The following is a 27756-nucleotide window of genomic DNA, read 5'->3' as shown; positions in this document are numbered from 1 at the left end:
TAAAAAAGTTGGTGAAAATCACAGAGTAAGTAAGCGAAGGAGCTGAAACTTGATATCCCGGCCACTGCTCCCTCAGCTTAATGGAAGGAAACAGTGGCTACAGTCAATTACTTCTGTTTTGGTGGGGAGCAACCAGGCAGCAGCTGGCATCAGAAAACTTATTTCCTAGGCAAGGGAACAGAGGGCAGAAATAAACCCATCTTGGGAACCCTGAAGGGTGTGGGGATGGAGGGAAGGGGATGCCAGCAACACCATGTGTTCAAGATATTTTCTGTGGCATCCATGGGAGTTGTCAAGGCCCTGCATGTTGAGCCACCTGGCCAGGGATGGCTGGAGCAGAGAGAGTTTTTGTGTCTTTCTTGTAAAAGGCAGGTGCTTGAAAGATGGGTTCAAATAAATCTTGTTCCCTCGGGTACTTTCGGGCTCCTACTACACAGTAGGTGCTGACACAGGAAGGAACACAACATAGACCTTGCCCCAAATGAGTTTATATTCTAAGGTAGATACAATGAATAAATAACAAGTGAAATGCTGTTTAGCAGACGGTGATAAGCTGAATGGAGAGAAGCCGAGCAGAAGCAGAGAACTAGGGGACCAGTGTAACTGTGTTTTCTATAGGATGGTCAGGGAAAGCTTCACTGATAAGGTGACATGCGCTGGAACTGAAGGAGGGAGCCATGTGACTATCTGGAAGAAACCCATTTCAGCCAGAGGAGCAGTAATACAAAGGTCATGAGGCAGGAGTGTGTGTGTGTGTGTGTGTGTGTGTGTGTGTGTGTGTGTTTGAGAAATAGCAAGGGGCCAGTGTGGTTGAGTGAGGGGAGAGGAGTGGAGGACAGATAGGGAAGTAGTTGGAGCCAGAGAGTACAGGACTTTTTAGACCACTGTAAAAATGTCAGATTTTATTCTGAGTGATGTGGGAGGTCATTAGAAGGTTGTGAGCAGAGAAATGACATGATTTGACTTTTACTTTAAAAGGGTCACCCTCGCTGCTGTGTTGGGCATGGCCCGTCCTGGGGCAAGGGTGGTGGAGGCAGGGAGAGCTGTTAGGAGGCTGTGCAGTTATCCTGGCAAGGGATGGTGGTTTGGAGCAGGAAGAAGGCAGTGGAGGTGGTGAGAAATGGTCAGAGTCTGGATATAGTTTGAAAACAGTCAAATTGGACTTGCTGATGGATTGGCATATGGGGTACACAAGGGGTCAAGGTTGACTAAGGTTTTGGTCCTGAGCAAAGGATAGAAGGGAGTTGACCTTAACTGAGAGGCTGCTGGAGGAGGAAGTTTTGATGCATGTGTGTGTCATGTGGGCGTGGGAGGGGAGCAGGAACCAGAAGTTCATTTTTGGAAATATTAAATTTGAGATGGTCGTTGCTTGTCCAAGTAGAGATCTCTCTGGAGTCTGAAGTGGTCCAGACTGGGATATAAATTAGGGACTTGTTAGCATTAGATGGTGTTTTCAGCCAAGAAACTAGAAGAGATCAACTCGGGGTGATTTAGAGAGAGAAGAGGTCCAAGGACTGAGCTCCGGGGTGCTATCATTTTTAGAGGTGGGAAGAAACTAGCTGGAGACCGAGAAGGAGTTGTGTCTTGGGAGGCAAGCAAGGAAAGCTGTTGAGAATTCAAATAAGATGAGAATGGAGAATTGGCCATTGCATTTAGCAGCACAGAGGTCAGTGGTGACCTTGACATGTGGAAGGTCAAGCCTGATTTAGGAGCAGGTTCAAGAGAGAATGGGAGGAGAGGTGTGCAGTGTGCCAGTGTAGACAGCTCTTTTGAGGAATTGTCCTGCTAGGCAGAGCAGAGAAATGGGATGGAAACCGAAATGTGAGGTCAAGAAAGAATTTGTTTTCCTTCTTTTCCTCTTTTCTTCCCTCTTTTCCCTCCCTCCCTCCCTCCTTCCCTCCCTCCCTCCCTCCCATGATGGAAATTGGAAATGCTGCAGGCTTGCATGCTGGTGGGAGCAGGAGGGAAGAAGCTGTGGAGGAGTGTCCTGGAGGAGGGGCGGGAGGGGACCTGGAGCAGGTGGAAGGGTGGCCTCCAGGGGCGTGGAGGCCCACTCGCAGAAACAGAGGGCAGACAGAAAATACAAAATTCAAACTCTTTTTAAAAACGTGAAGCAAATTCAATGTAGAATGATTTACATGCGTTAATCCTATGATTCCTGTATTTTTCTGAACCCTAAAAGGATTCCCTTTCAACCCAGCATTAAGCCCAAACTCCACCCTGTGCCATTCTCTCAATCCACCCAAGCTGGCTGTCTACTAGTTCCCAGCTCAAAGCCCGCCTCCCTCCAAGAGCCTCCTGTCTGTGAGTTTCTGTTCATGCGGTTCCCTCTGCCTTTCCTTTACGTAAGCAGCGTGCCCTCCTGGAGTTCCCTGACCGCCCCAGCTCTCCTTCCTCTGCATTTTCCCCAGGCTGTCGGCTGCAGCACACACTGGTTGTTTTCTGATTATTGTACCCAGACAGCCTTGTTTCCTGCATAGATGGGATGTGCTTGAGGTTAAGGACAGCTCTCCTTCGAGCCCTGGACATCTAGAAATCTATAATAATAAAAGCATAATATGCTAATTAGACTGGATGTCCTTCCTTCTGGACAAAGCCACAGTGGGTGGGGGCCGGGGCCAAGGCCCTTGCACGAATTTCGTGCATCCAGCCTCTAGTACTTAACAAAATGATCCAGGTGAAAAAGAGGGCAAGGTTGGTTCCTGAGCCCCAGGCTGGACCCCTGACTTCCTTCCAATGGACCCGTAGTACTCAGTTCCAGCACCTGTAACACACCTTGGCAAACTCCATCCAGCAGCGGTAAAAGTGGCACCAGGCCAGAAGGTATACAGTTGTCTCGGCCTCCCCCTCTTCACTGCTGCACAAAGGCCGTGGAGTTCAGTGGAGCTGGAGGAGCTGCAGGCAGGCAGGCGGGTGTTTGTGTTTTCTGTTGGATCAGCATCCGTGAACCAGAGGAACTTCAGCTCCCCAAGCCGGCAGAGGGTGACCTGTATTCAGGCCTCTCTACCCCCCGGGGGGCATCCGATGGAGCCCCATGCCGTTATCAGAGGGATAATGGGATTCATTTCAGCAAGGGCTGCCTGGCTGGGGCCGGGCTTCCTTTAATTTCCAATGTTAATAAACTTGTGGCGATGGCTTTCTTCACACCGATGTGCCTCACACCTCATTTCGCCTGCCCATTAGGCAATTACCGGCAGCGCCTCTGTTCCCGGCGCCTCTTAAACACGCAGCAATTATGCTTATTTGGTGGATGATGATGAAACTTGGAGGAGGCAAACGCACTGGCGTAGAACTTTCTTCCTGACTTCATCAGGTACGCACCGAGCACATCCCTTTAGTGAAAAACGGGGCTGCGGGTTCAATCTTCATCCTAGACGTGCAGGGGCCGTCCCCTCCTGGGTCCCTGGGTCACCTGCACCAGCCCGGGCTGACCCAGAGCTCAGACCCCAGGCGTGGCTGTGAGAACAGCCCCTCCGGCTCAGGAAGTGCTTTTCATTTATCTTGAAATGGGAAGTTTTCAGTAGGTCTAAAGCGTGTATTAATGCATCGAGAGTAATGATCCTTTATTTATAAAGTTGGTAATTCCTCACTTTTGTGCTCCTTGTGGGTCTGAGTGGGTTTCTCATTTGCCAAGTTACTCCATGATTTCACAGCAGCTTACACAACCCTCCTTCTCCTCCTTCTCGATCCTTCGAATGATACCCAAGCAAAGCAATCGCCAGTCTGACTTCTGACTCCATTTGCAAAATCTTCCCAGGCTTGAGGAATGGTTTCAAATGAGGGGACAGTGGGACAGTGTGTGGACTGGAACATGGAGACAGGACATGGGTCTGCACCCAGAGAGCGGTGCCCTTGCCCTTGCCCTTGGCCAAGAACACGGCTCCCCTGCTGCTCTGTGATGCCAGGGCTCGCTCACCGGTCTTCTCTGCCCAACCCCATTACAGCCCAGAGCCAGCCTGCTAGCCTGCAATGTCCCCAAACCCCTGCTTCCTAAGTGACAGGTGTCAGTCATCTTCAGTGAGGGGCAGGCAGTGTGTAAACGTTCCTGTCAGGGCCCCCTTTTAGTGGTGCTGACATCACCTGTGGGTTTGCAACTTGTTACCCTTTTAAAGAAATGGAAAAGATAGAAGAGGAGAGAAAATATCAAAGTGCATTGCACCTGGGGATAGTATTATTTTACTAAGGCTTGGTTTTGCTTTGTTCATTCAAAATACAGTTTTTGAAAGCTGTTCTGTGGTGGGCAGTATTCGAGGGGCTGGGTTCCGTTAGATGGTTATATCTGTGTCCACGTGTAGGGTCTGTGTACTGGATCACCATATAAACTATCTCTTACCATGGGTTGGTATACAAAAATTTTGGAGAATCCCTGATGTAGTTCCCAGCATGCCTCAGGATCTGAGCATCTCCAACCTACTTCTGACTCCAAGGTTCTCACTGGCCACCCTGAGCCTCGGTTCCCCAGTGCAGTGCCCCGGGTGGCCCAGTGCTTGCCCAACAGGATTCAGTATGTGCTTTTTAATGTTTTTTTTTTTCTGCCCTACTTCCTGGAGGGAGGGGCTAGAGCTAGGTATGTGGAAGCACACGGCTCAGAGCGAAGGTGCTCAGTCACACAGCTGGCAGAGACCCAGGTAACACTCAGCCAAATGAGGCTGGGCTAAGCCCCTTCAGTCAGAGGAGTCGCTGGGTGAGATGTTTTCACAGAAGACACAGTACCCAGGGACAGTGAGATCCCTGGTGGGTGAGCTGGCCGGAATTCCTAAAAACAACACTTAGAAAGACTATTCTTAGATCTCGGATAGCTTCTGATGGTGTCTGGGGCATTTGCTATAATAACCACAAATGGACAAACCATTAATTTAAAGAAACTCCTGTTTTTCTGATTGCAAAAATTCTGAATTGGTGGATGACTGTGTGTGTGCGCGCGTGCGTGTGCATGTGCGTGTATGCGTGTACGTGTGTAACTTGACAGGAAAGCTTCCATGCTGCTTGGCTGCATTTATGGTGAAGTGTCCCAGATTTCCTTTGGGATCCCCGTCCTTTCAAATGTGGGGCTTACCACAGGGACTGAGTCTGTAATGATAGCCGGAACTTGCATCTGCGCTAACACTGGGGCAAGGTGGGTGTTAAAAAGTGTGGGAACCAGCCTTACATTCAAGAAGGGCCTCAGCCTAGACTTTTGATGTTCCCTTCCAAAGAGACTACCTAACCATGGAGGAAAAACGTTCACATGATCATTTCCTATATAAATGAAAGCTACTGATAGAGCCTTATAGATTAATGTCTTCAAACAAGTCATGTCCTTATATTATGAGTAGCACTATTGTATTGCACTATATTTTCTGGTGTTCAAAGCTTTGGAGAGTTGAATGCTTACAATTTATTGTGACTTTAGATTTGTAATAGAGGGAGGCCTATGTGGCTTTGGTTAGGTCACTGTGAGGAGATTGACCCCGGACATGCCTGAATGGCAGGCCCATGAGGACCTAAGTGGAGGCTATTCTAGAAAACTCAGTTCACATCTCTCTTCCTCAGCTAAGGATAGGTAAAAACAGAGTCCATTCCTTATTATTGCTGACATTATTGCTATTGTGTGAGTAGAGTACAATTTATCCATTCACCTGCTGATGGATATTAGGGTTGTTTTAGTTTGAGGCTATTACAAATAAAGATACTGTGAACATTTGTGACCAACATTTTATATAGATTTCAGGTTTCATTTATCTTGAGCCAATACCTAGAAGTGTATTGGCTGGGTCATAAGGTAGGTAGGTTATGCTTAACTTTTTAAGAGACTGCCAAACTATTTGACAAAGTGGCTATTAAGACTTTTGATATTTAGTTTAAAATAACGCAAGTTAATTTGAGTTTGTTTTAATTGCCCTTAGACTAGGACAGTGGTCGGCAAACTCATTAGTCAACAGAGTCGCAGTTTGCCGACCACTGGACTAGGAGCATAAGATCATAGAGGAACTTGATATCATAACCCAGCTCTTTGCTTTGCTAAAGAAGAAACCGGGATCCGGAAAGATTAAGTGGCTGTTCCAAAACCTTTTATCTCACAGGCTAGTCTCTTCACCCTTCTACAAGACCTTGCAATTTGGGAGAAATTCTACAAGTCACATCGTGACTTCCCAGCACAACCTTGTGTCATGGCCGCCCAAGGACACAAACGTCTTTCCAAATTGGCCTCGCTTTGCATGTGTTACATAACTTTGAGCATGGAACAGCTTTTGAAATGGGAAACATTTTCAGGATGTGGAATGAAGAGCATCAAAAGGGTAATGAGAGCAATCTATAGGAAATCATATCGGACCACTCACAGTATCGACAGCAATTCAACAGCACGTAAAATAAAAATGTGCTGTCATCATTAATACCTGGGGCACGGAAGAGATCCGTCTAGTAGTTTCTAAGCAAACTAGATGCACCCAAAGATTAAGACTATTATAGAGCGGCCCATTAAAAATGAAGAAAACGACATGCCAATTGCCCAGCTCCACGGGCTTACCTTTCCAGCTCTCACCTCTTATTATCATATTCATAAGCGTTGTTTCTAATCAGTCTTCTGGAGTAAAGTTAACAAGTGTGTGTGCACTTGCTGGAAATTGTTTTGCTGAGCCTAAGAAGCTGTCACGGGGTTGAGAAGGCTGCCGCTTTAACCAGATTTCATCTCTGTGTGTCACCGCTCATGTCAAAGTAAAAATGCGCTCAGACATGAGAGTTGTCCTGCTTTCATCAAGAGTGCCTGCCTGCCTGCACCTCGTTCCACTTGGTTAAGCTTGTTATTTAAATTGTTAAAATTGAGACATCGGCAGTCAATTTCAGAGAAGATATAACAATTATTAGATACAAGCTGGGCTCTTGTACTTGAGACTATACCATGTCCTCCATCCACCAGCAGAATTAGGCACAAATAATTTATAGCGGTTTCTTTAAGAAGTGTGGCCTGTTGTACTTGGGTGACATTAAATCACAGCCCGTCCCCACCTGGATCATATTTCCAAGTCTCAGATAGATTTGGTTCCAGTCAGCAGAGTGGCGGAGCACTCCAGGGGGCCACCTTTAAGGCCTCTAACTCTTGGATTGCTGAGGGAGGATTCCCAAAACTGCCATCTGGCTGTGAGCTTTGTGTATAGGTGACTTTGTACACGAGGCAGGGGAGCCACAATCCAGAACAATTGCCCCGGGAGCGTGAGGAGAAGGAAAAGCTGAGAGGCTCTCTGAGTGACCTTGTGCCACTCAGCAATCTCATGAAAATCCTACGGGAGCACTTGACCTTGAGGTGATTGTGCCCTGTGCCACCATCTCATTGTACTGAGGCAAAGGGTAAAGGAAAGAGATAGGTATGAATGAAGCTTGGAATCTTCAGAAGGACCATCAGAGTCCATCCAGCCCATCTTAGCCAGCCTCTCACTGAGTGAAGGAACTCCAGTAAGAACATGTTTATCCAGCAGTTGATTCATTAGACTTTAGGGTCAACAGAAATCCCAGGGTTGGCTGCTGTTTTATTTATTTATTTTTTATTTAATTTTTTTCTTATCACCATTTATCCCCCCACACCCTCTTCCACCTTCAACCCTCCTCTCCCCCTGCAATCTCTACATGCTGTTGTTGTTTAATACAAATGACTCTCAAGTCAAATCTCCCCTCATCTGTATTTGTAGACTTGATTATTTGGACCCAAATCTCAGACTTGACATTTAGTTGTGCTCGATATCATCATACTGATTTTGGTGCATTATTTCTGTTAAGGAAATATTTGAAAATTCTGATTCTGACATTTAATGTAAGAGAGCTGTGTAATCTTTAAATTTCTATTCTTTGTCCACATTATAGAAAAGATCAGAATTTTAGAGCTGGGAGAAAACTTAGACATCATCAACCCAATGCTCTCATTTTAAAAACCAGTGAATCAAGAATTAAGAAGCTAAATAACTGTCGCAAAATCCTGCATCTAATGACACTAAACCATAGATACTCTTTGAGTATATGTTGCCTTGTTATTTGAAAATTTACCCCACTGTAATGTAAGCACACATTTCCTCACTGTATTCATAGGCCACGGTGGGTAGCTTTGTAAACACACCCTTTTAGAATCAGAACCTGTTCTTGGCATTTCCCATCCCACATTCATTTGCTCCTTAGGCACCACTTCACATCCTCTTTGCCTAAACTACCCTGGGGCCCTTGGTCACTTGATTTGCCCCAGGTTGCCATGGTGACTGTCTTTTATGGGCATAACCCAACATTACTCAAGCCTGTCCATGAGCCACCCTTGGGCACTGATGCATGAGACTACTCAGAACCCCAATCCGCACCACTGCACAAGCAGCTTGGAAATATAGGGGTTTACTAGTTAGCGTGTGAAATGAATTGACTCATCTGATTGTGGAGGTTGGCTGAGTCCAAAATCTGCAGTGTGGGCCAATCCTAGATGGGCTCAAGACCCAGGAGAGCTGATGGTGCAGTTCTAGTGTGAAGGCCAGCAGGCTGTCACTAATTTCAACGTTAATGTCATCCGAGGACGTCCTCCAAGTAGACACATAAAACGGAACTTAGGCCATTGAAGTATGGGAGTCAGTGGATGAATTATTCTTCCTGCCCTTCCCTGCCCCCCCACCCCACTCCACCCCACATACCCTCCAACAGATTGGCTGGAAGGCAGAATTTCACATGGCCTCCCTGAAGACCATCTCCACCACTGAGCCAGCAAACCCCTTCGCTGACCCGATTAAAGCCAGGAGCTCATTGCCAAAACATGCCTCCCGCTCCCCCCAACTTTGTATTTTGTTCACATTTCAAGAATCTCTTACTGCAAAGTTTCAGCTGATTCCCTTTGACCAGTTAAAGACCTGTGGTAGATTATGTACCAAGCTTCAAGGGCAGGAAATATTATTACCACTTGTGTATAGAATCTGCAGTGTAACGTTGCCAGCTTATAGCCCAAATCAATCCTGTCTGTCTAGACAAAGCAATTCAACTTCTTGGTAATTTACCAATTACAGGGCACTTATTCATTGGAGACTTCATAAGTGCAGGACATGAAGGGCATGGAGAATAAAAGATATGATTTCTGCTTCCAAATTATTTACAGTCTACTGAGCATTTTTTGCTTTTGGTACTCTCATCAAATTGGGAATATAGTTATCCAAGTTAGACATGTGAAATATTTATGACACGTGAAGTCTTTGACCAAGATGTTTCAAAATTCAAATGATTCTGTTGGGGCCATTGAGAATCTCAGTGACGATGAGCCATGAGGTGCAAAGGAGGCATGGAGATTCCGGAGGAAAAGATTCAGTAGCTCGTGCCAGTGAAAGACCATCAGTGGATCTAGGTGGCCTTTTGCTCTAGGTGCTTATTGACATTTTGAGAGGACTTGAATGGAGTAGATCCACAGAAAAACAATCCATAGCTAATGCTGGCTCTGAAATAAAACACCAAATAGCTCTCTTTTTAGATTTATAATCTGAATTAAAACTTAAGCCAATATTATGATACAATTGATTCTCTAAAGCAGATAGACTTGCAAGATGGAGGAGAAATCTGATGGCTAAAACTAAGCTGTGGACCATTCCAATATCCACCTGCTATATCTACGGTAGAGGAACAGATAATCCAAGTTAATAGCATAACTGATAGTCGATGAGAAGTTTTTGTTTTCCTATTATCCCACTTCAATTTTAGGGGCAGTTAGGGGCAATCAGGCCAGCCGGGGAGCAGTTAGGGGTCGACCAGGCTGGCAGGGGAGTGGTTAGGGGGTGATCAGGCTGGCAGGAAGAAGTGGCTAGGGGCAATCAGGCAGAGGCAGGCGAGTGGTTGGGAGCCAGCAGTCCTGGATTGTGAGAGGGATGTCCGACTGCCCGTTTAGGCTCTATCCTAGTGGGATCAGGCCTAAATGGGCTGTCGGACATCCTTCAAGGGGTCCCAGATTCGATGTATCCTATATAATAAAAGAGTAATATGCAAATTGACCATCACTCCAAGACACAAGATGGCCACCCCCAGTGGTCAAAGATGGCTGCCCCATGGGGACACAAGATGGCCACCACAAGATGGTCTGCAGGGGAGGGCAGTTGTGGGCAGTTAGGGGTGACCAGGCCAGCAGAGGAGGGCAGTTGGGGGAGACCAGGCCAGCAAGGGAGGGCAGTTGGGGGAGACCAGGTCTGCAGGGTAGGGCAATTGGGGGGGACCAGGCCTGCAGGGGAGGGCAGTTGTGGGTGATCAGGCCAGCAGGGAGGACAGTTAGGGGTGACCGGGCCAGCAGAGGAGGGCAGGTGGGGGAGATCAGGTCTGCAGGGGAGGGCAGTTGTGGGCGATCAGGCCAGCAAGGAGGGAAGTTAGGGGTGACCGGGCCAGCAGAGGAGGGCAGTTAGGGGTGACCAGGCCGGCAGGGGAGGGCAGTTAGGGGCAATCGGGCCAGCCGGGGAGCAGTTAGGGGAGTGGTTAGGGGGTGATCAGGCTGGCAGGAAGAAGCGGCTAGGGGCAATCAGGCAGAGGCAGGCGAGTGGTTGGGAACCAGCAGTCCTGGATTGTGAGAGGGATGTCCGACTGCCCGTTTAGGCTCTATCCTGGTGGGATCATGCCTAAACGGGCTATCGGACATCCCTCAAGGGGTCCCAGATTCGAGAGGGTACAGGCTGGGCTGAGGGACAACCCCCATGCACGAATTTCATGCACAGGGCCTCTAGTATGTATATATATATATATATATATATAGTTTTTAAATATATTAATTTTTTACAGAGAGAAAGGGAGAGGGATAGAGAGTTAGAAACATTGATGAGAGAGAAACATCCATCAGCTGCCTCCTACACACTCCCTACTGGGTATGTGCCCGCAACCAAGGAACATGTCCTTGACCAGAATCGAACCTGGGACCCTTGAGTCTGGGGCCAACACTCTATCCACTGAGCCAAACCGGTTAGGGCAGGGACTAGGGCTCTTTACTTCTGCTCTTTCCTCAGCACAGTTCCTTGAACTGAGCCATGTCCCCTCAAAGTTGCAAGATGGTGGAGAAACACATGAGCCAACAGTAGGCCAAAGAAGTGAATCATTTTCAGCATTGAGTCCCTTCCAATGAGAGAAAGCTTTTCCAGAAGCCCCACACAGACACCCCCTTAAGTCCTTGTCCATTGAGCACCCAGGACATTATCCTAAACTTTCCTCCTCTCCTTTATTTCCTTCATTCTCCATAACCTACCCTTTCTGGTTTTATTTTTATTATTATTATTATTATTTTTTAATCTTTATTGTTCAGATTATTACAGTTGTTTCTCTTTTTTTCCCCCCACAGCTCCCCTCCACCCAGTTCCCACCCCATCCCACCCCATGCCCTTACCCTCCCCCGCCACTGTCCTCATTCATAGGTGTATGATTTTTGTCCAGTCTCTTTCTGCACCCCCCACACCCTTTTCTCCCTGAGGATTGTCAGTCCACTCCCTTTCTATGCCCCTGATTCTATTATATTTACTGGATTATTCTGTTCATCAGATGTTTCATTCACTTGATTTTTAGATTCACTTGTTGATAGATATATATTTGTTGTTCATAATTTTTATCTTTACCTTTTTCTCCTTCTTCCTCTTCTTACAGAATACCTTTCAGCATTTCATATAATACTGGTTTGGTGGTGATGAACTCCTTTAGCTTTTTCTTATCTATGTAGCTCTTTATCTGCCCTTCAATTCTGAATGATAGCTTTGCCGGGTAGAGTAATCTTGGTTGTAGGTTCTTGCTATTCATCACTTGGAATATTTCTTGCCACTCCCATCTGGCCTGCATAGTTTCTGTTGAGAAATCAGCTGATAATCATATGGGTGCTCCCTTGTAGGTAACTGTTTTTCTCTTGCTGCTTTTAATATTCTCTCTTTGTCTTTTGCTCTTGGCATTTTAATTATGATGTGTCTTGGTGTGGTCCTCTTTGGATTCCTTTTGTTTGGGGTTCTGTGCACTTCCTGGACTTGTAAGTCTATTTCTTTTACCAGGTGGGGGAAGTTTTCAGTCATTATTTCTTCAAATAGGTTTTCAGTATCTTGCTCTCTCTCTTCTTCTGGCACCCCAATAATTCTGATGTTGGTATGCATGCTTGAAGTTGTCCCAGAGGCTCCTCACACTATCTTCATTTTTTTTGGATTCTTTTTTCTTTTTGCTTTTCCAGTTGGGTGTTTTTTGCTTCTTCATATTTCAAATCTTTGACTTGATTCTTGCGATCCTCTAGTCCGCTGTTGGATCTCTGTATATTATTTTTTATTTCAGTCAGTGTATGCTTAATTTCTAGTTGGTCTTCTTTCATATCCTTGAGGGTCTCACTAAATTTATTGGCCTTTTCTAGAAAATTCTTGAAAAACTGTATAACTGTTGTTTTGAACTCTATATCCAGTTGTTTGCTTTTCTCCATTTCTTTTATTTGTGACCTGTTTCTTTGTCTCTGCATTTTGGCTGCTTCCCTGTGTTGATAGAGTGGCTTTGTGTGCTAGGTGTCCTATAGGGCCCAGTGGCTCAGCCTCCCCAGTTACCTGAGGTGGACACTCTTGGTGCACCCCTTTGTGGGCTGTGTGCACAGTCTTGTTGTAGTTAAGCCTTGATTGTTGTTGGTATCACTGGGAGGAATTGACCTCCAGGCCAATTGGCTGTGAGGATCAGCTGTGTCTACGATGGGAGAACTTCTGTGCTGGAGACTCCCTTATGAGGCAAGACTTGCTTCAGTGGGGCTTTGGTGCTCACTGAGTCTGCCCCCTGAGTGTGTCCCTTATGGATCTGAGGAGTTGTAATCTGGATGGTCCTACTCTGACTCCTGGGTACACTGGCTCTTGGATCTCCAAGGAGGTGCTAATTTAGCCTCTGCCTGAGGCCACCCAGCAGGAGCTACAGAGAGATCTGCAGATTCCTCTTCTTTGTTTGGGTTTTGGAGGTGCCCAGGTGAGGCCCACCTGTGAAGCAATGCAAGCTGCTGTGGGGCCTTGGGCCTTCTTTTGGATGTTCTGGGTCTCTCTGATTCAGCTGCAGTTTGATAGGTAAGTTTAGATTTCAAAGGATCAGGCCATTCATATGCAAAAGCCTCTGTTCACAGGTTGGATGGGGCAGAGTCTCAGGGTGGAGCAAAGAGCAATGGCTTCCCATCAGTCCTGCCCTAAGAGGCCCCCGGGGTCTCAGTGTCCCTCGGTAATTGCTGCAAGCACCTCTGAGAGAAAGCTTCCCTCTAGTTCCACCTGCTTCCAGACAGTCTAGTTTCTCCCTGTATGAGTCTGGGTCCCAAGAGTCTCGCCCGGAACTGGAGTTCAGAGCAGTCGGGAGCTTGTGTCTCCCTCTGGCTTGAAAAAGCCAGCTGAGTACGCAGTTGCCAGCCCTCTCCATGTGCACCTGCCTCCGTACCTCTGCCTTTACTTTCACAGTTCCTCTGAGTCTCAGTGTGCTTTTCTCTTTTCTTCTAGTTGTAGAGTTTCCACTCAGCCAGTCTTCCTGTGGTTCTGGATGATGTCCATTTTATCTTTTAGTTGTAGTTTTGAAGTTGTTGTGCGAGGTGGCAAGTTCAGGTGTTTACCTATGCCGCCATCTTGGTTTCTCCCCTACATGTATATTTTTTAATCCTCACCTGAGGATATGTTTTTATTGATTTTTAGAGAGAGAGAGAGAGAGAGAGAGAGAGAGAGAGATCAATCGGTTGCCTCCCACATATGCTCCAACTGGGGATCAAACCTGAAACCTAGGTATGTGCCCTGACCAGAAATTGAACCTAAAACCCTTTGGTGCACAGGATGATGTTCAAACCAACTGAGCGATCTGTCCAAGGCTAGATACATATCTTAACCATTTTGTACTGTTTACTGTATTCTTGCATCTGTCCAAGAAAATTTAAAAGATGCATATACTCTCTTGAAATAAGGGACTAGAGAGAAAATCTTTATGAACAACGTATTTTCTGTATTATAGAGGTGCTACCTCAATGTATCCCTGAACTGTGAAAAAATTACTATAATTCAGACAAATTACTATAATACCCTCAAAAGCATCCCCTTGTTCTCTTATGCCTTTCGATAATTGGTCTTGACCCTTACTCAGGCAGAACACCCACTGACTTTCAATTGATTTTACTTAAATAAGGTCAGCTCCAAATGGCCCCTTTTCTACTCTATAGTCTCATCATGTGATGCAATGTGTCATAATGCGGCAATGATGTGTATTGGCAGTCTTACACTGATGATTAATTGCTGGGAAAGTAATTTCTTTATAATTGCTCTCATATGCTTTTGGTGACCTGATATCGTGGGGACTCAGGCAAGCTGGCCCAGAATGTCTCCAAGATGGTGACTTAATACTCCCATCCCACCCAATACTCCCAAAATGAACCCAAGTCTTTGAATATCATAGTAGCAGTCCACATTTCTTGAGTGCTGACTCGATGACAGGCACATTCTGCAGACATTGCCTCATCTCCTGTGATCTACACAACAGCCCCATGAGGTAGGTGCTGCAAGGAGGCGTTGCATCCCATTTGGAGACCATTGCACTGAGACCATTCCTGGCTCAGCGCCTTTGCACACTATGTTCCTTCTACCTGGCCTGCTCCTCCTGCTCACCATGTGGCTGGGTTCTTTTCACATTTTAGGTATCAGCTCACATTTCACCTTCTTTGGTAGGCCATCCCTGATCACTCCATGTAAAGGAGGCCTCTTGTCTGACTGGGTAGGCATCAGTTACTATATCAACTCTCTTTCTTTTACAGCATTTGTCACAATCTATACTTACCTTGTTGGGATAGCATTGAGTTTCTTTATTGTCTCGCACTGCAATGCAAATTCCATGAGGAGAGCAGCTTTGTCTGAATCATTTATCACTCTAGTCCAGCATCCAGGGGACCACCACGTCACTGATGCTCAGCCAGTATCTGTTAATTGATCAAAGAGCCATGCTAGCAGGAGCCAGACTTCAAATCTTCGGATTAAATACCTGCGCCTGGTAATGTGAAGGCTCGGCAGGGTCCCCTGGCAGAAGAGAGGCAGGTGTGGGGCTTTGGAATGGAGACACGATTCATGCACTGGGTACTTTTCCTGTGCTTGCCTGCTGCCTTGTTCTCCTGTTTCCCTCCGGGCTTACTCCTGGCTCACCCCAGACCTTTCAAGCATTTTCTTGCCTTAGAGCAGAAATACTTCCTCCTGTGCCAGGGGAGATGTTGAAACCAACTTTGGTTGTCTCATGACCGATGGGTATTGGCATTTGCTTTGCAGGATACCCATGAACACTGGGAAGTCCAGGATGTCCAAGGAGACAGCTAACCAAAGGAACCTCAGCATCGGGAAGGCTGGACCATGGCAGGGGTGCACTTGACAGGAATGTCCACTGACCACACACCTTGAAAGGTGACACGGCTCATTACCAGCCAGTTTTTTTGGTGAGAAGGGACCAGACGCTAATGCACCAGTGTGAGCACACTGGCTTGAGATGACTGGCTGGGCCTGGCTTAATATAAGACCAGATATTAGACAAAATGCCTTTTTACCCCAAGGTGGGGGAGGGAGGTGGAAAGGGCCTCTTGTATCTGCGGGGTCTGCATGCCCTGCACTCGTGCCAACAGGAGGGCTCCACTGGCACAAGGAGCTGGAGCACGCATATTGCACACGCGTGCTCCAGGTTCAAACACGTCCCCGCAGCCTTCAGAGCGCCTGACATCCTTTCAAGTGAGCAACTACGAGGCAAATGCAAACAGAGCGCGTTCCGGAGGCGTCCCGCCACTCAGCCCTCAATCTGTCTGTTCTTCCAGACACTCCTTCTCCTGCCTGATTTATTTCATATTAAAAGGGCTGTCAATCTGTATCACACGAACAGGTTGGGAAACGTGAGTGATGTTTGCCAAGTGGGTTTTTTGTTGTTGTTTGTTATTGTTAAAGATAAGCATCTCCCTCTCTCCGGTCAGACTCTTGCCTCGCCCCACACAGTTCTTCTAGTCCCTGCTTGCCTTTCTCGGCAGAGATCTACACATCGGAGGTACGGGCTGCACGTACCAGATGCATTTACATTAGACACGTGGTATAAGAAGGCCGTGGCAGACACGTTTTTATGATCCGTCAAATATATCTCCTTTTGCCATCAGCTGGCTTGGCAACAGGACCATTCTTCCTTTGAATAAAATAAATGTGCCTGCTATATGGCAGAATATTCAGCGCTGAAGAGGCTCTGCCCTGGCCAGTGTGGGCTGCATCCTGTGGGCTTTGTGGCAAGGGGATGCTAGGATGCAATCTGCAGTTCCCGGTGGGATTGCATGATATGGTGCCAGCTGCATTATCGTTTTATGTTGGGGTATTAATTACTGCCTTCTCCTGTCATTGAGGCTAGCTTCCCTTACCTTTCTCTGCTATTCCGGCCTATGAATAGAATTACTCCATCATTCCATGCTATTCATTTCTCATTACTCTTAAAGGTGCCTGATTCTCTGAGAACCAATCAAAGCCATCTTCACCTGCCATATGAAAACTCCCAAATTACTAGTACCCAGAAGTCAGGTGGTCTCCATGCAGAGGGTCCAAGTCAGTGGTTCCGTGTTGAGCATGAGTGAGAATTGCTGGGGGAGTTTGTTGAGAAGCAAACTCCTGAACTCCAACCCCAGAAATGCAGGCTTGGGGTGGGGTGAGGTAGGTGGGGGGTGATGGTGTGTGGCTCAGGTCCAGGCATCTGCTGTGATGCAGCTGACTCGCCCCATCCTTCCCTCAAGGCTTCCTCCAGGCTCTACCTCTTTCAGCTCTGCTCTCCCATGTTACAGAGAAGAATGTAATCGCTTAGGACCGTGGTTGGCAAACTCATTAGTCAACAGAGCCAAATATCAACAGTACAACGATTGAAATTTCCTTTGAGAGACAAATTTTCTTCTAACGTCACTTCTTCAAAATAGACTCTCCCAGGCCTTGGTATTTTGTGGAAGAGCCACACTCAAGGGGACAAAGAGCCGCATGTGGCTCGCGAGCCTCAGTTTGCCGACCATGGGCTTAGGAGAAAGGCCCAAATCAGCAATGATATTAACGCTGCTCTTTCCTTTCCAAAAGAATTAGACACATAATAGAATTGTGAGGTGAAGAGACAGGAAGGAGAGGAGAGAAAGAAGAAAAATATTCTAGAATAAAAACATATGCAAACTACCACTCAGTAACAAAGCCCTCCAGAGGCCCAAGGAGAATGCTGTGTTCAGGGAATTAATAGACACACTTCCTAGGTTGGGTCACTGAGAGAAACCCTCGAGGTGTCCAGGGAGGTCAGACGAGAGAAGATGCTGGTGTGGGAGGGAGCTTTCTCTGGGAATGCAGCAAAAGCACCAAACCTGTTTTTGTTCTCAGGTAACAAACACATGCTGAAAAGTGGCCCCTGGAAAGGATGGGTTAGATCTGCAAGAACCAACCTACTGGAATTTGGGAAGAAAACTCATGGAACAGGTACAATTAAATACATTTTGTGCAAAACAAAGATAAATACTTAAAGTCACCAATTCCTCATTCTTTCACTGTATTTTATTATTATCTGTGCTCTTGAGGTTATTTCCATTGTCTCTCTGTGGTTGACATACTAGACAATGGTGGGGTATTCTGTGTCTTAACTCAATTCCATATTCAGTGACATCATCTTGGTAGCTTGAAATTGACCATGATAGGCATATTTACACCACAGCAACCAGCAAATGCTGCAAACCAGCACTTGATTTATTGTTTTGTTGATTATCTAGACTTAAGAAAGTGATGGAGAAAATGTTAATAATGCAGATTAAACTTAAAAGTGTGTCACGTTTATGGCTGCTACATTGCGACTAGCACAAACATTTGAGGAAATAGTCTTCCAGTATTCGAAAACCATTATCTGATTCGGCAAAGAAGTCACTCATGTCATTGACGAACGAGTACAGTTCTGACACATGTCTTCGTTTTTCACTTTTGTCCTACTCATTAATGTAAATGAAAATATCAACCACTATTCATGTTGGAACTACATTCATTCATCACTTGCAAACTGAGATGGGTATGGAAACATGAGTTCATAAAAAATTGGCAAAAGCCTTCTATGTGGAATGACAGTAAAGTTTTACTTATTTTTATTTATAAACTAGAGGCCCAGTGCATGAAATTTGTGCACTTCTCTGCTCATGGTGCAGTCTTTGAAAGCACCTTACTTTTGGTATCAGTACTTATGTGTTGGGGTAAGATGAAGATTGCAGCTGGGTAAGGAAGGAGAGGGAAGAAGAAATAAGAAGATGAGGTTATACTAGTTAAATTAGTTATACAGGTTATACTAGTGGGCATGTACAGGTTATACAAATTTGTGCACTTGCGGGGAGCAGGGGGAGTTTTCTTCCCAAATTTGTCCCTTAGCCTGGCCTGTGCCCTCTCGCAGTCCAGGAGCCCTCGAGGGATGTCTGACCACTGCTGTGCTCGGCTTCTGGCTGAGCAGCGCTCCCCCTGTGGGAGTACAATGACCACCAGGGGGCAGCTCCTGCATTGAGCGTCTGCCCCCTGGTGGTCAGTGCACGTCATAGCAAGCAGTTGAGCGGCCATAGCATATCAGTAGCATATTACACTTTGGTTGGACGGCTGACCAGATGATGGGACACTTAGCATATTAGGCTTTTATTATATAGGATTATGTGCTATGCATCCTTCAAATCAGTAAAATTTATAATAAACCCATGTACACACATATACAGGCATCTCCCCGCTGTTCTTTCCCCAAACACTGTGAGCTGGTTGGTAAACATGCCAGCACATCACTGCTGTAATCACCTTACAAATATAGACTAGTGGATGATTCCTTGGGAACCCAAATAGGGAGCAAACTTATTCAGAGGCAGTGTTACCTCATCTTCTGGGTTATGTATTTCTCGAGTAAAGAGCCCCTGTCTGATTCAATCCTTTATCTGCTCTTTTGCCTGGAACAGAGCTTGTATTCACTAAGTGCTCAAAAATGTACAACACCTGGCCAGTGTGGCTCAGTGGTTGAGCATTGACCTATAAACCAGGAGGTCATGGTTCCACTCCCCGTCAGGGCATATGCCCAGGTTGTGGGCTGTATCCCCAGTAGGGGGCGTGAAGGAGGCAGCTGATCAATAATTCTCTCTCATCATTGATGTTTCTCTCTCTTACTCCCTCTCCCTTCCTCTCTGAAATCAACAAAAATATATTTTAAAAAATGCTCAACAAATTGTATATCTCAATACAAACATGCCAGCTAATAGCTAGTTGAGAAATACACCCACGGTCAGAGTAAAACACAGGAGGACCAGAAAATGGAACAAAGAAATGTAGACTCCATGGTCCACTCTAATTGGGGACCAGCAAAGGGGATGACATGGCTGTTGCATTTGCAAGAATCTCTCGGATAGTTTCATATTTGGGATGGTACCTGAGCTTGGCTCCCCACCCCTCAACCATCTTCTCTGCTCATGGTGCAGTCTTTGAAAGCACCTTACTTTTGGTATCAGTACCCATGTGTTGGGGCAAGATGAAGACTGCAGCTGGGTGAGGAAGGAGAGGGAAGAAGAAATGAGAAGATGAGGTTGTACTAGTTAAATTAGTTATACAGGTTATACTAGTGGGCATGAAATCCTTGCTAGGTGCCAGGGACTGTGCTGTATATTCTACAAGTGATCGTTTATTTAAAACTCACCAACAGCCTTGTGAAGGATATAATCAATCCATTTTACATTGAAGAAAATTGAGGCTCAGAGAGGTTAAACCACCTAACCAGTTGGTAGCAGAGCTGGGATGCCCGCCTCACAGGCCCAGTTCAGGGGGCTGTGCCGGCTGCTCTCTCGCTGCATATGAGGATTAGAAACACAGGGCTTTCCTTTCTCACGTCTCCCAGCATCCTGGCCATGGGTAATGTTTGGGGTCATGTTTCGGTGTGTTTATGAGTCTGCCCCAAGAGCACGTTTGAGCTTTTTTTGTAGTTTCGTGATTCTCTCCACTGGGAACTTTTCTGAAGCCAGAGAGGCTGCTACGAGGCCCTGTGTCTCAGGAGACAACTTAACCGCTGGGAACTTCCCTGGCTTCTGTCACGGAGGTCAAGTCCTGGGGCGCGGGAGGAGAGTGGGATCCCAGGAAGCCTGTTGCGTGCCAAGCTTGTCCTTACAGCACCCTGGAGAGGGACACTCCGGAACACTCCTCAAGTGGCTTGTTCCTGTTGAACAGTTTTTACTTCCAAGAATTCTGAGTTCACATCTGCCCTGAATTTCTCACCAGATTTGAGTTCAGTTCCCATAGCGAGGTGCCTGTTATCAGGAAGCTCACACGGCGGTAGTCCTTGGGGATTTTGCGGATCTTAGGTTCTAGGAAGTTCTCACATGTGTTCGCATAAAAGTGTCGTGTCCTCAGAGGACTACGCAAGCCACTTGGCACCAACATTTCCCTCACGCCAGGCCAGACAGTGTTGGTATGCGAGTAGCCCACCGACTGAATGGGTGGCCGCTTCTCACCACACTGGCCTAATTGCAGGCGTTTTCTGATTCTGCACTAATTCCTATGATATTTGCTGCAATGATGTGTCTCACAATCAACCCATTTGGTATTAATGTGAGTGTAATGTGTCATTCCATAGGAATGCCATTGTAATTTAGCATTCGTTAATGTCCACTTACTGTAAAGTGTCACAGAAAACACTCTGTTGCCCACAAATTGCCAGCGCAATACCTCCCATGTGGGCATGTATGATGTGTGTGCCATTTAATGAAATCCTTGTGAACTCGGGGACCCTACTGGTAAATATAAACTTCATATAAAGTCCCAGGTCATAAATCAAGCAACTATTGCAAATGACTTACCATCTAAAGGTCAACTGGCCTTGGTCCCATCAAAGGACTTTGCCCTTTTGCAGTGTCCAAGGTCATCCCCACCCTGTTCCGAGGGCCTCCTATCAAGGCTCCCTTCAGCACGTGCTTTTCCTGAGTTCTCCTGGGAATTCCCAGATTCCCTCAGTTGGCTATTGGTTGTATTTGCATTCCCACAGCCCCTCATGGGGCCGCCACATTCGCTTCTCCTGTTCACAGGAATCTTCCTCTGTGATGCTTCTGGATGCTAAGTGAACCAGGGCTGTTTGAAGCCACCCCCTTAGAAGCTCAACTCCGATTGCAATGGTCTCCGCTAGGTTTAAGATCAAAGGCAGAGGTAAAAAATCAGGGTAGCAGCGCAAAGCATTAATCTCCTCTGTCAGTTGTGTTCACTGTTGCTTTTTCAAAAAAACATGTCAATAGCTTGACATATTGTTCATTTATATGCAATAGGAAGAATTTACTGTGCTTGATGCCACACATTAACCAATGCATCATTGTGAGACGTTCTTTTTTATTTTTATTTTTAACAAAGGCCATCTCTCTACTAAAAATAATCCCAGCCAAACCAGTGCACCACACCACCCCCTTGGTCTTCTTTACCCTTTGATACCCTTTTTCTGTATTGTAACTGAGTGATTTTGCAGCAGAAAGCTCCAAAAATTAAACCTGAACTTTCCAAATAGCTTCCTAATAACCGTTGCCCAAATCAATGGGGCTCCATGAATATTTTGACACAGTTTAAATGGGTTTGTATCCTCACCACTGAGATCTGGTGATTTAGCCTGTCAGGCTGCAAATGTGGAAATATCACCTCTCACTGAGCAAAGTCCAATATCTCATTAGAAATGAAAATAGAAGAGAAGGGAAGCACAAACGCTGTCAGTGGCGGTGAGGAAAGAAATTAAACCTCCGGAGGCCTGTATATCTTATACAAAAGATTATGCACTGCCAGGCTATATAAATCACGCCGGGGCTCTGGGGCTGCAATGGACTAGAAAATAAAAAACCATAAAAGTGTCATATTGAAATACAGTCGCTGAGAATTCTTTTATGATGAGTCTAAATTCGCCTGACATTCTCGCAAATTCAGGGGCCTGCTTGGGTTGTTTATACCCGGCCTTTCTCTGTCAGTCACCGAGTCCCAGTTTCCACAGCAAATTATTCTAAACAGGGCTTATTATCAAGGCATAAAAAAGTGAAAACACAGATGGCGGGAGAGTTCCTGTTTAATTTGAATGCCCTGTGGCCCACATCAATGCGAGTCTGTCTCATCCCAGATTTACTATCAATAAATTGGCTGCACTTATTAGATGGCAGAGCCCTAAGATGTTGGTGGGGAGTATTTCAAATGGAATTAACAGGAAGAGATGCAGAGCTGTATCCCATCATCTGTGAAATATGGGAAGGACAAGCCATACATAAACAGGTATGACCGCTCGTACCCGGGTCTGCATGGGCCGGCGGGCCTCCACCAGGAGGGAGCGGAAGTATACCCGTTACAGGAATTAATTACAGACACGGGCTTACTTCACCAGCCGCATTTTCTCCCTGGGTTAAAATTAAAAAAAAAAAAAATCAGCTTAATATAAGCAAAGGGTGACCCAGATTTTCAGAGCAAATAAAGGAGGTTTGGGTCCAGAGAACCATCGGGGCGCTCAGAGCTTGTTTGTGGAATGACTCTGCCAGTTTGTGGAAATACGGGCGGGCTCTCTCCCTGGCTGATTTATCTCTCAGCCTCGCCTGTGCATCAGCCAGCCCGTTGGCAGCATTCGCTGGCTCCTCGTGCTCAGGGCGTTGCGGTGGGTGACGGGTGACAGGGAAGGTGGCCGAGAGGCCGCGCAGAAGCCTGTCCCGGAGCCCCGGGCGTCTGGACGGGGATGAGATGCTGGGCTCACCAGAAGTTGCTGGGAAATGGCTTTTCTCTGTGAAAGGACAACTGCAGGGCGGCCCCTGGGTGGCGACGGGGGAACCAGGGTTTCTTAGCGATCAGCGTAAATGGGCTGGCGCCAGACAGACCTGGGTTCAAGTCTCGACTTCGCCTTTTACTAGGGGTGTGTCTGAGTCCGTGGCACATTCCCTGCTTTCTCTGACCTTTGCTTTCTCTCAGTAGAAACAGGGTGTTCACAGCTGCCCCAGAGGGTGCTGGTAAGAATTAGATGAGAGGATACAAGTGGGACCCCGCATGGTGCCGGCACATTGTGAGTGCTCAGCGAGTCTGTGACGAGCTATACTAGTACTAGCCCCTGCCACTCCGAGCCCGGAGTGACGGAGCTTTCCTGACCCACGGGAGTAACCAGTAACCCTCCAGAGAACGAGGGCTGCTCAGAGCCTGTGTCCTCAGAGCAGCGTCGCTCAGGCCCTGTTGGAGGGCTGGGAGGAGCCCGCCCATCGGTTCCCAAATCCAACACTTCCCCTTCGCCCTCCACACAGGGATGATGTCCCCTCTGGGAGTGTCAGCACATCCAACATTTGAGAGGAGGTGGCTCGCTCTGCTCACGTGGCCTGACCTGCGGCCCTCACTGAAGGTTATCAGGTGCCCTGTTGGACCTCCTCTTGGACCCTCCTAGGACTTACTGTCCCATTGGGAGAACACTCAGTTAATCAGGCCTTATGTCAACGAACTTCAGTCAACCATATTGAAGACGACGCGGGTTCTCCCCTGCTGTTAGTCCTGGGGGCCAATGTGGACCGTCTCCTCACCATGACCGACATTGAGTGTACACAATGGAGAGCAGAACACCATGCACCTGTGCCCAGGGCCAGGGAGGGCTCCAACTCCACGGGGAAGAGCAAAGACCCTCCCGGTGCCAGCCCCGAGGCAGAGAGGCCCAATGCTTCTGCCCAGATCCTCCTCGGGGACTGAAGTCTCATTCCCGCTCTGCCCGGAGCGCTGCCGCTGCTGGCTTGCACTTGACTCCCTACCCAAGAATTGCATTGGGCCAAAGAAGGCTGCCCTGCCCAAGATTATGACCCCTCCCCGAGGGCATCTTGCATCCCATCATTGGCTAGTGTGGAGGGTACAAAGGCCGAACCCTCTTGCCTCAGTTGGTCCAGCTCGGAAGGGCCATCCTAGTTCCTCTGGGCTGGCCAAGGCCTCTACTGTGACCATAACACAGCCCCTCCTGCCCAGTTCTGCTCCCCTGGGCCCCACAGGGTGGTTCCCAGGTCCACTCGCCAATGAACCTTCTGCACACAATCTCATCTCAGAGTCTGCTTCCCAGGAGACCTGATCTGTGAAACTCTCCCCAAGTCCCTAGGAGCAGCAAGGGAAGGGAGAATTCTGGAATGTGAAAGGGAGAAAACGCAATGACAACTGTCATCAGTGATACAGGTTCAACATTTAGACCCTATAGCAACGTCCCCTCCTCTTTCCTAGTGAGTCTGGGGAGAATATAGTTACAGGTGGAATTATAATAAAGTGTATTCCAGTGAGGTATTTGATCCATATTTCTTTTTCTAGAATGTCATCATAATCTGAAAAGACCATATCTGTCCTATCCTACTCTTTAGTTCATCTTGGGCAAATTTCCACATTTTGAGAAAATCTAAATATGAGCTTGTGGGAAGGCATGAGGTCTGGTGTACGAGTAGGTGGTTAGTAAATCATTTAATATATATGATTTGAGCTAAATGGTATAATTTGCTTGCATTATGTCTAAAACTCCAACAGAGTTCTGATATTTGAGTTTTGAAGAGTTAATAGTATCTTATTAGTATGCAAAAATAGGAGGTTAATAAGCTTAATAATGATCAACTATTAGTTATCAGCTAGCTTACAGCAAGGCAAGTACTTAAAGGGGAGGGGAATGTGGGTGTGTGGGACTGTACGGCGAGTTGGGAGGGAACAAAGGCCAGCTCTATTTGCTTTCTAACTGCCTCGCTGAGTACATGGCGGTCTGAGCGAACAGTGTTTCCCATGTGGGTACCCATACCCCTGGTGGAACCAAAGCGGATTCTAAATGGTATGCAGATAGAAAAATATTTACAATCTTCATTATTATAAATTTACTAGAGGCCCGACGCACAAAATCTGTGCAAGGGGCTCTGCCCTCGCAGCCCCAGCTTCGTCCGGAAGGTCGTCTGGACGGTCTTTCTGCTGTTGGGTCTAATTAGTATATTAGCTCTTTATTATGTAGGATTGCTACAGTTAATCTTTATTTTTTGGCAGGTGTTTCTGGTCTTCTGTTTATGGGTAGTGATATAAAGTTTTCTTTTAGAGTAACTTCAAATTAAACAGGAACCTATTTAAATAAAATATTTACTATTACAAGTGAGCGGTAAATATTGTTAGAAAAATCATCCCAATGATGGTATGTGAATCATAAAAGTTTAGGTGTAAAATGGCTTGGTTCCAGGTGATAAAGAGAGAGGAAAGAAATTATTATTGCAGGAACTTCGGAAATGTTAAATAAATACCAAATGACACCGTGTAGAAGTCATGTCAAATTGTTTAAAACTGCTTAAGTTTTTGTTGCTGCTTTCGATACGTTCCTAACTAAACCAATCCCCCCCCCCCTTCCCATTACATATTGTGCAAAATTGTTTAGGTCTTTTAGTTTCTAGCACGTTTGCCTGGTCTATGAGATTCAGTTATTTATCACACCCACGTTATCACTGCCCATTAATTACACACCCATCACGCATCAGGTATCATTACAGCCCATTAGTTAAACACAAAAGCTTAAGAGAATTAAATTAAATCCTGAAAGAGGATTTAAAGGGAATATGGGAAAAACATCTCCTAGTCTGGAATATTTCCAGACTAAATATAGAAATTTGAGACAACTAGTGGTTTTGAAACTTTTTCAGCCACAGAACGTGCTGTCCAAATAAATCTTCCCAGAAACGAGGAGAAATCTACAGAACTGCTTGGTGGGTGGGGGTTCCGGGGAAGTGAGAGCCCTGGTGTGGATGCTTGGGCAAACTCTCCTCTCCCTTCTGTGCTGTGTGTTCCCTCCCCCCACCCTACTGTACCCCTGAGACTCATAAGATGAGGCACTCTGTTTGAAAACTTCTGACCTGGAACAATGTCTTCCCCATTCTGTCTACACCTGTCCCTTTGTGTCTGGGGCATAGTCAATGGGCTTTATTTTATTATGAGACAGTTATTATATATTTCCTCTGAGAATTCTACAGGCATATCTTGTCCAACAGCCAAAAAAAATGAAATAAAAATCTGGATTTAGGGGAGAAACAAACAAGGCCATAAGCTCATGCAGGGCCTCAAGCTCTGGCTTGTGTATGGCTGCTTCACCCCAGTACCTAGCAGGACTCCAGGTACACGTTGTCCGGACAAATGAAAGAGTGAATAGCAGAGGAAATCTAGGCTCTGTTGCATTTTGAGAAATGGAATGAATGGGTCAAGGTATATGCCCATTTTCAAAACTTTTAGTGAGTGAGTTATAAAGAGTAGCTGGGGACAGTGGGGCAATCTACGGGTAGTGAGCCCTGGAGGTAATGGTGCCTGGGAGAAGGTAGTGATTGTGAAATAGAAAAGAAAATGTGAATGTAAGACACCCAGAAAGGGAACAATACTAGTGGGGTTTGGGAACCTGAAAAACTTGGGACAAAAGTGATTTTTGTTTCCATCATAAAGACACTGTGTAAAGCCTGGGAAATGTCACAAGAAATTCTTCACGGAGCCAGACAGAAGTTCAGCTCATGGTGTAAGTCTGGAGTTGCCTTAAGAGACGTAATTCAGCAGCCTGTGTGGCTGCCTTGGGTGTACAGTGTAGGGCGGGGGGGGAGGTAGGCCCACTAAAGCAGACGGAGCTGCACTCTGAGGACTGAGCAAGCCGCTCCCACCACGAATCTGAAGCTCTGCACGGAGGGAGAAGCAGGAGGCTCTGTCTCTTGGAGCACAAAGCACAAACCTAAGAACTAGAACCCTGGGGCTCGACTGCCCTTGAGACGTAATGACTAGAACTCAGAGCCAGAGCTCTATCAAGGGCTTTCGTCGCCTCGCCTGACAGCTGGATGTCCCTCCGTTCAAGGTGGCCGCTGAAGTGAGCCCGACACTGCTTTCTCCACCTGTCACCTGGGAAGCTGGGGGCCTGCTCACCTGCTCCACTTGGCTGCCTCTCCCCTGCCTCTCTGCTCAAACTCTGTCTTGACTTGGCAGGGTGACAAGACAGAATAAAAACATACACTTCTCCCCAGATTCCTGTCTCCTTTCTTTTTCACGGGAGATCAAATGATTTCTTCCCTTGTCCTGTATGGCTAGGATTCTTACTGCCTTGTCTCAGCCCCCTGTACACCAGCTATAAGGAAAAAAGAGTTACGGAGGAGCTAAGATGCCACAACTGCTTCCACAATAAACTCTTACCCCCATTTTACAGATCAGGAGAGTTATCGTTGTAACAGTGTCTACTAGGAGCCAAGCAAAGTGCTACTTGGGACTCTGAATCCAGTGCTCTTTGCACTTCACCATAAATAGCTCAGGAGGATGCCCCTTAATCATGAGGGAGCTTGAGTCATTCAACAAATATTTTTTTTTGGGGGGGGCAACTCCAATGTCCTGACACATTCTAAATGCATATGGCAAAACAATAACAACAAAAACTAGACACACCCCCACCCCCAAATCCATTCCGTCATGGAGCTTACATTCTAATTTGGGGAGACGGACAACAACAAGAGTAAAGAAGTAAGTGGCATGTGCTGCGGAGAAGAATAAAGCAGAGGAGGTCAAGGGGCACTTAACAAATGTTAGGTAAGGAAGTTATTTTCATGAAATTCGTGACACACTCACAGAGGCAACACATTTCGGTTCAGGCAAATATTTTTTTTAGCAACTTCCTCCCCTAAAGTATTTCAGGAGCTGATGAAGCCCTCCTGTTTCTTCTTCTTTTTAAATTAACTAATAAATATTTGACTAGAACCTTCGATAGCTTACATCTTCCCAGCGCCCCCTCTGCCGGGCTCCTCCAAGACTCTGATAGAGGGAGGCTCTCTCA

Source organism: Cnephaeus nilssonii (genome assembly GCF_951640355.1).
Source record: "Cnephaeus nilssonii genome assembly, chromosome: 12".
Classification (NCBI taxonomy): Eukaryota; Metazoa; Chordata; class Mammalia; order Chiroptera; family Vespertilionidae; genus Cnephaeus; species Cnephaeus nilssonii.
The sequence above is the reverse complement of the archived record's forward strand: the minus strand, read 5'-3'. Positions refer to the sequence as shown.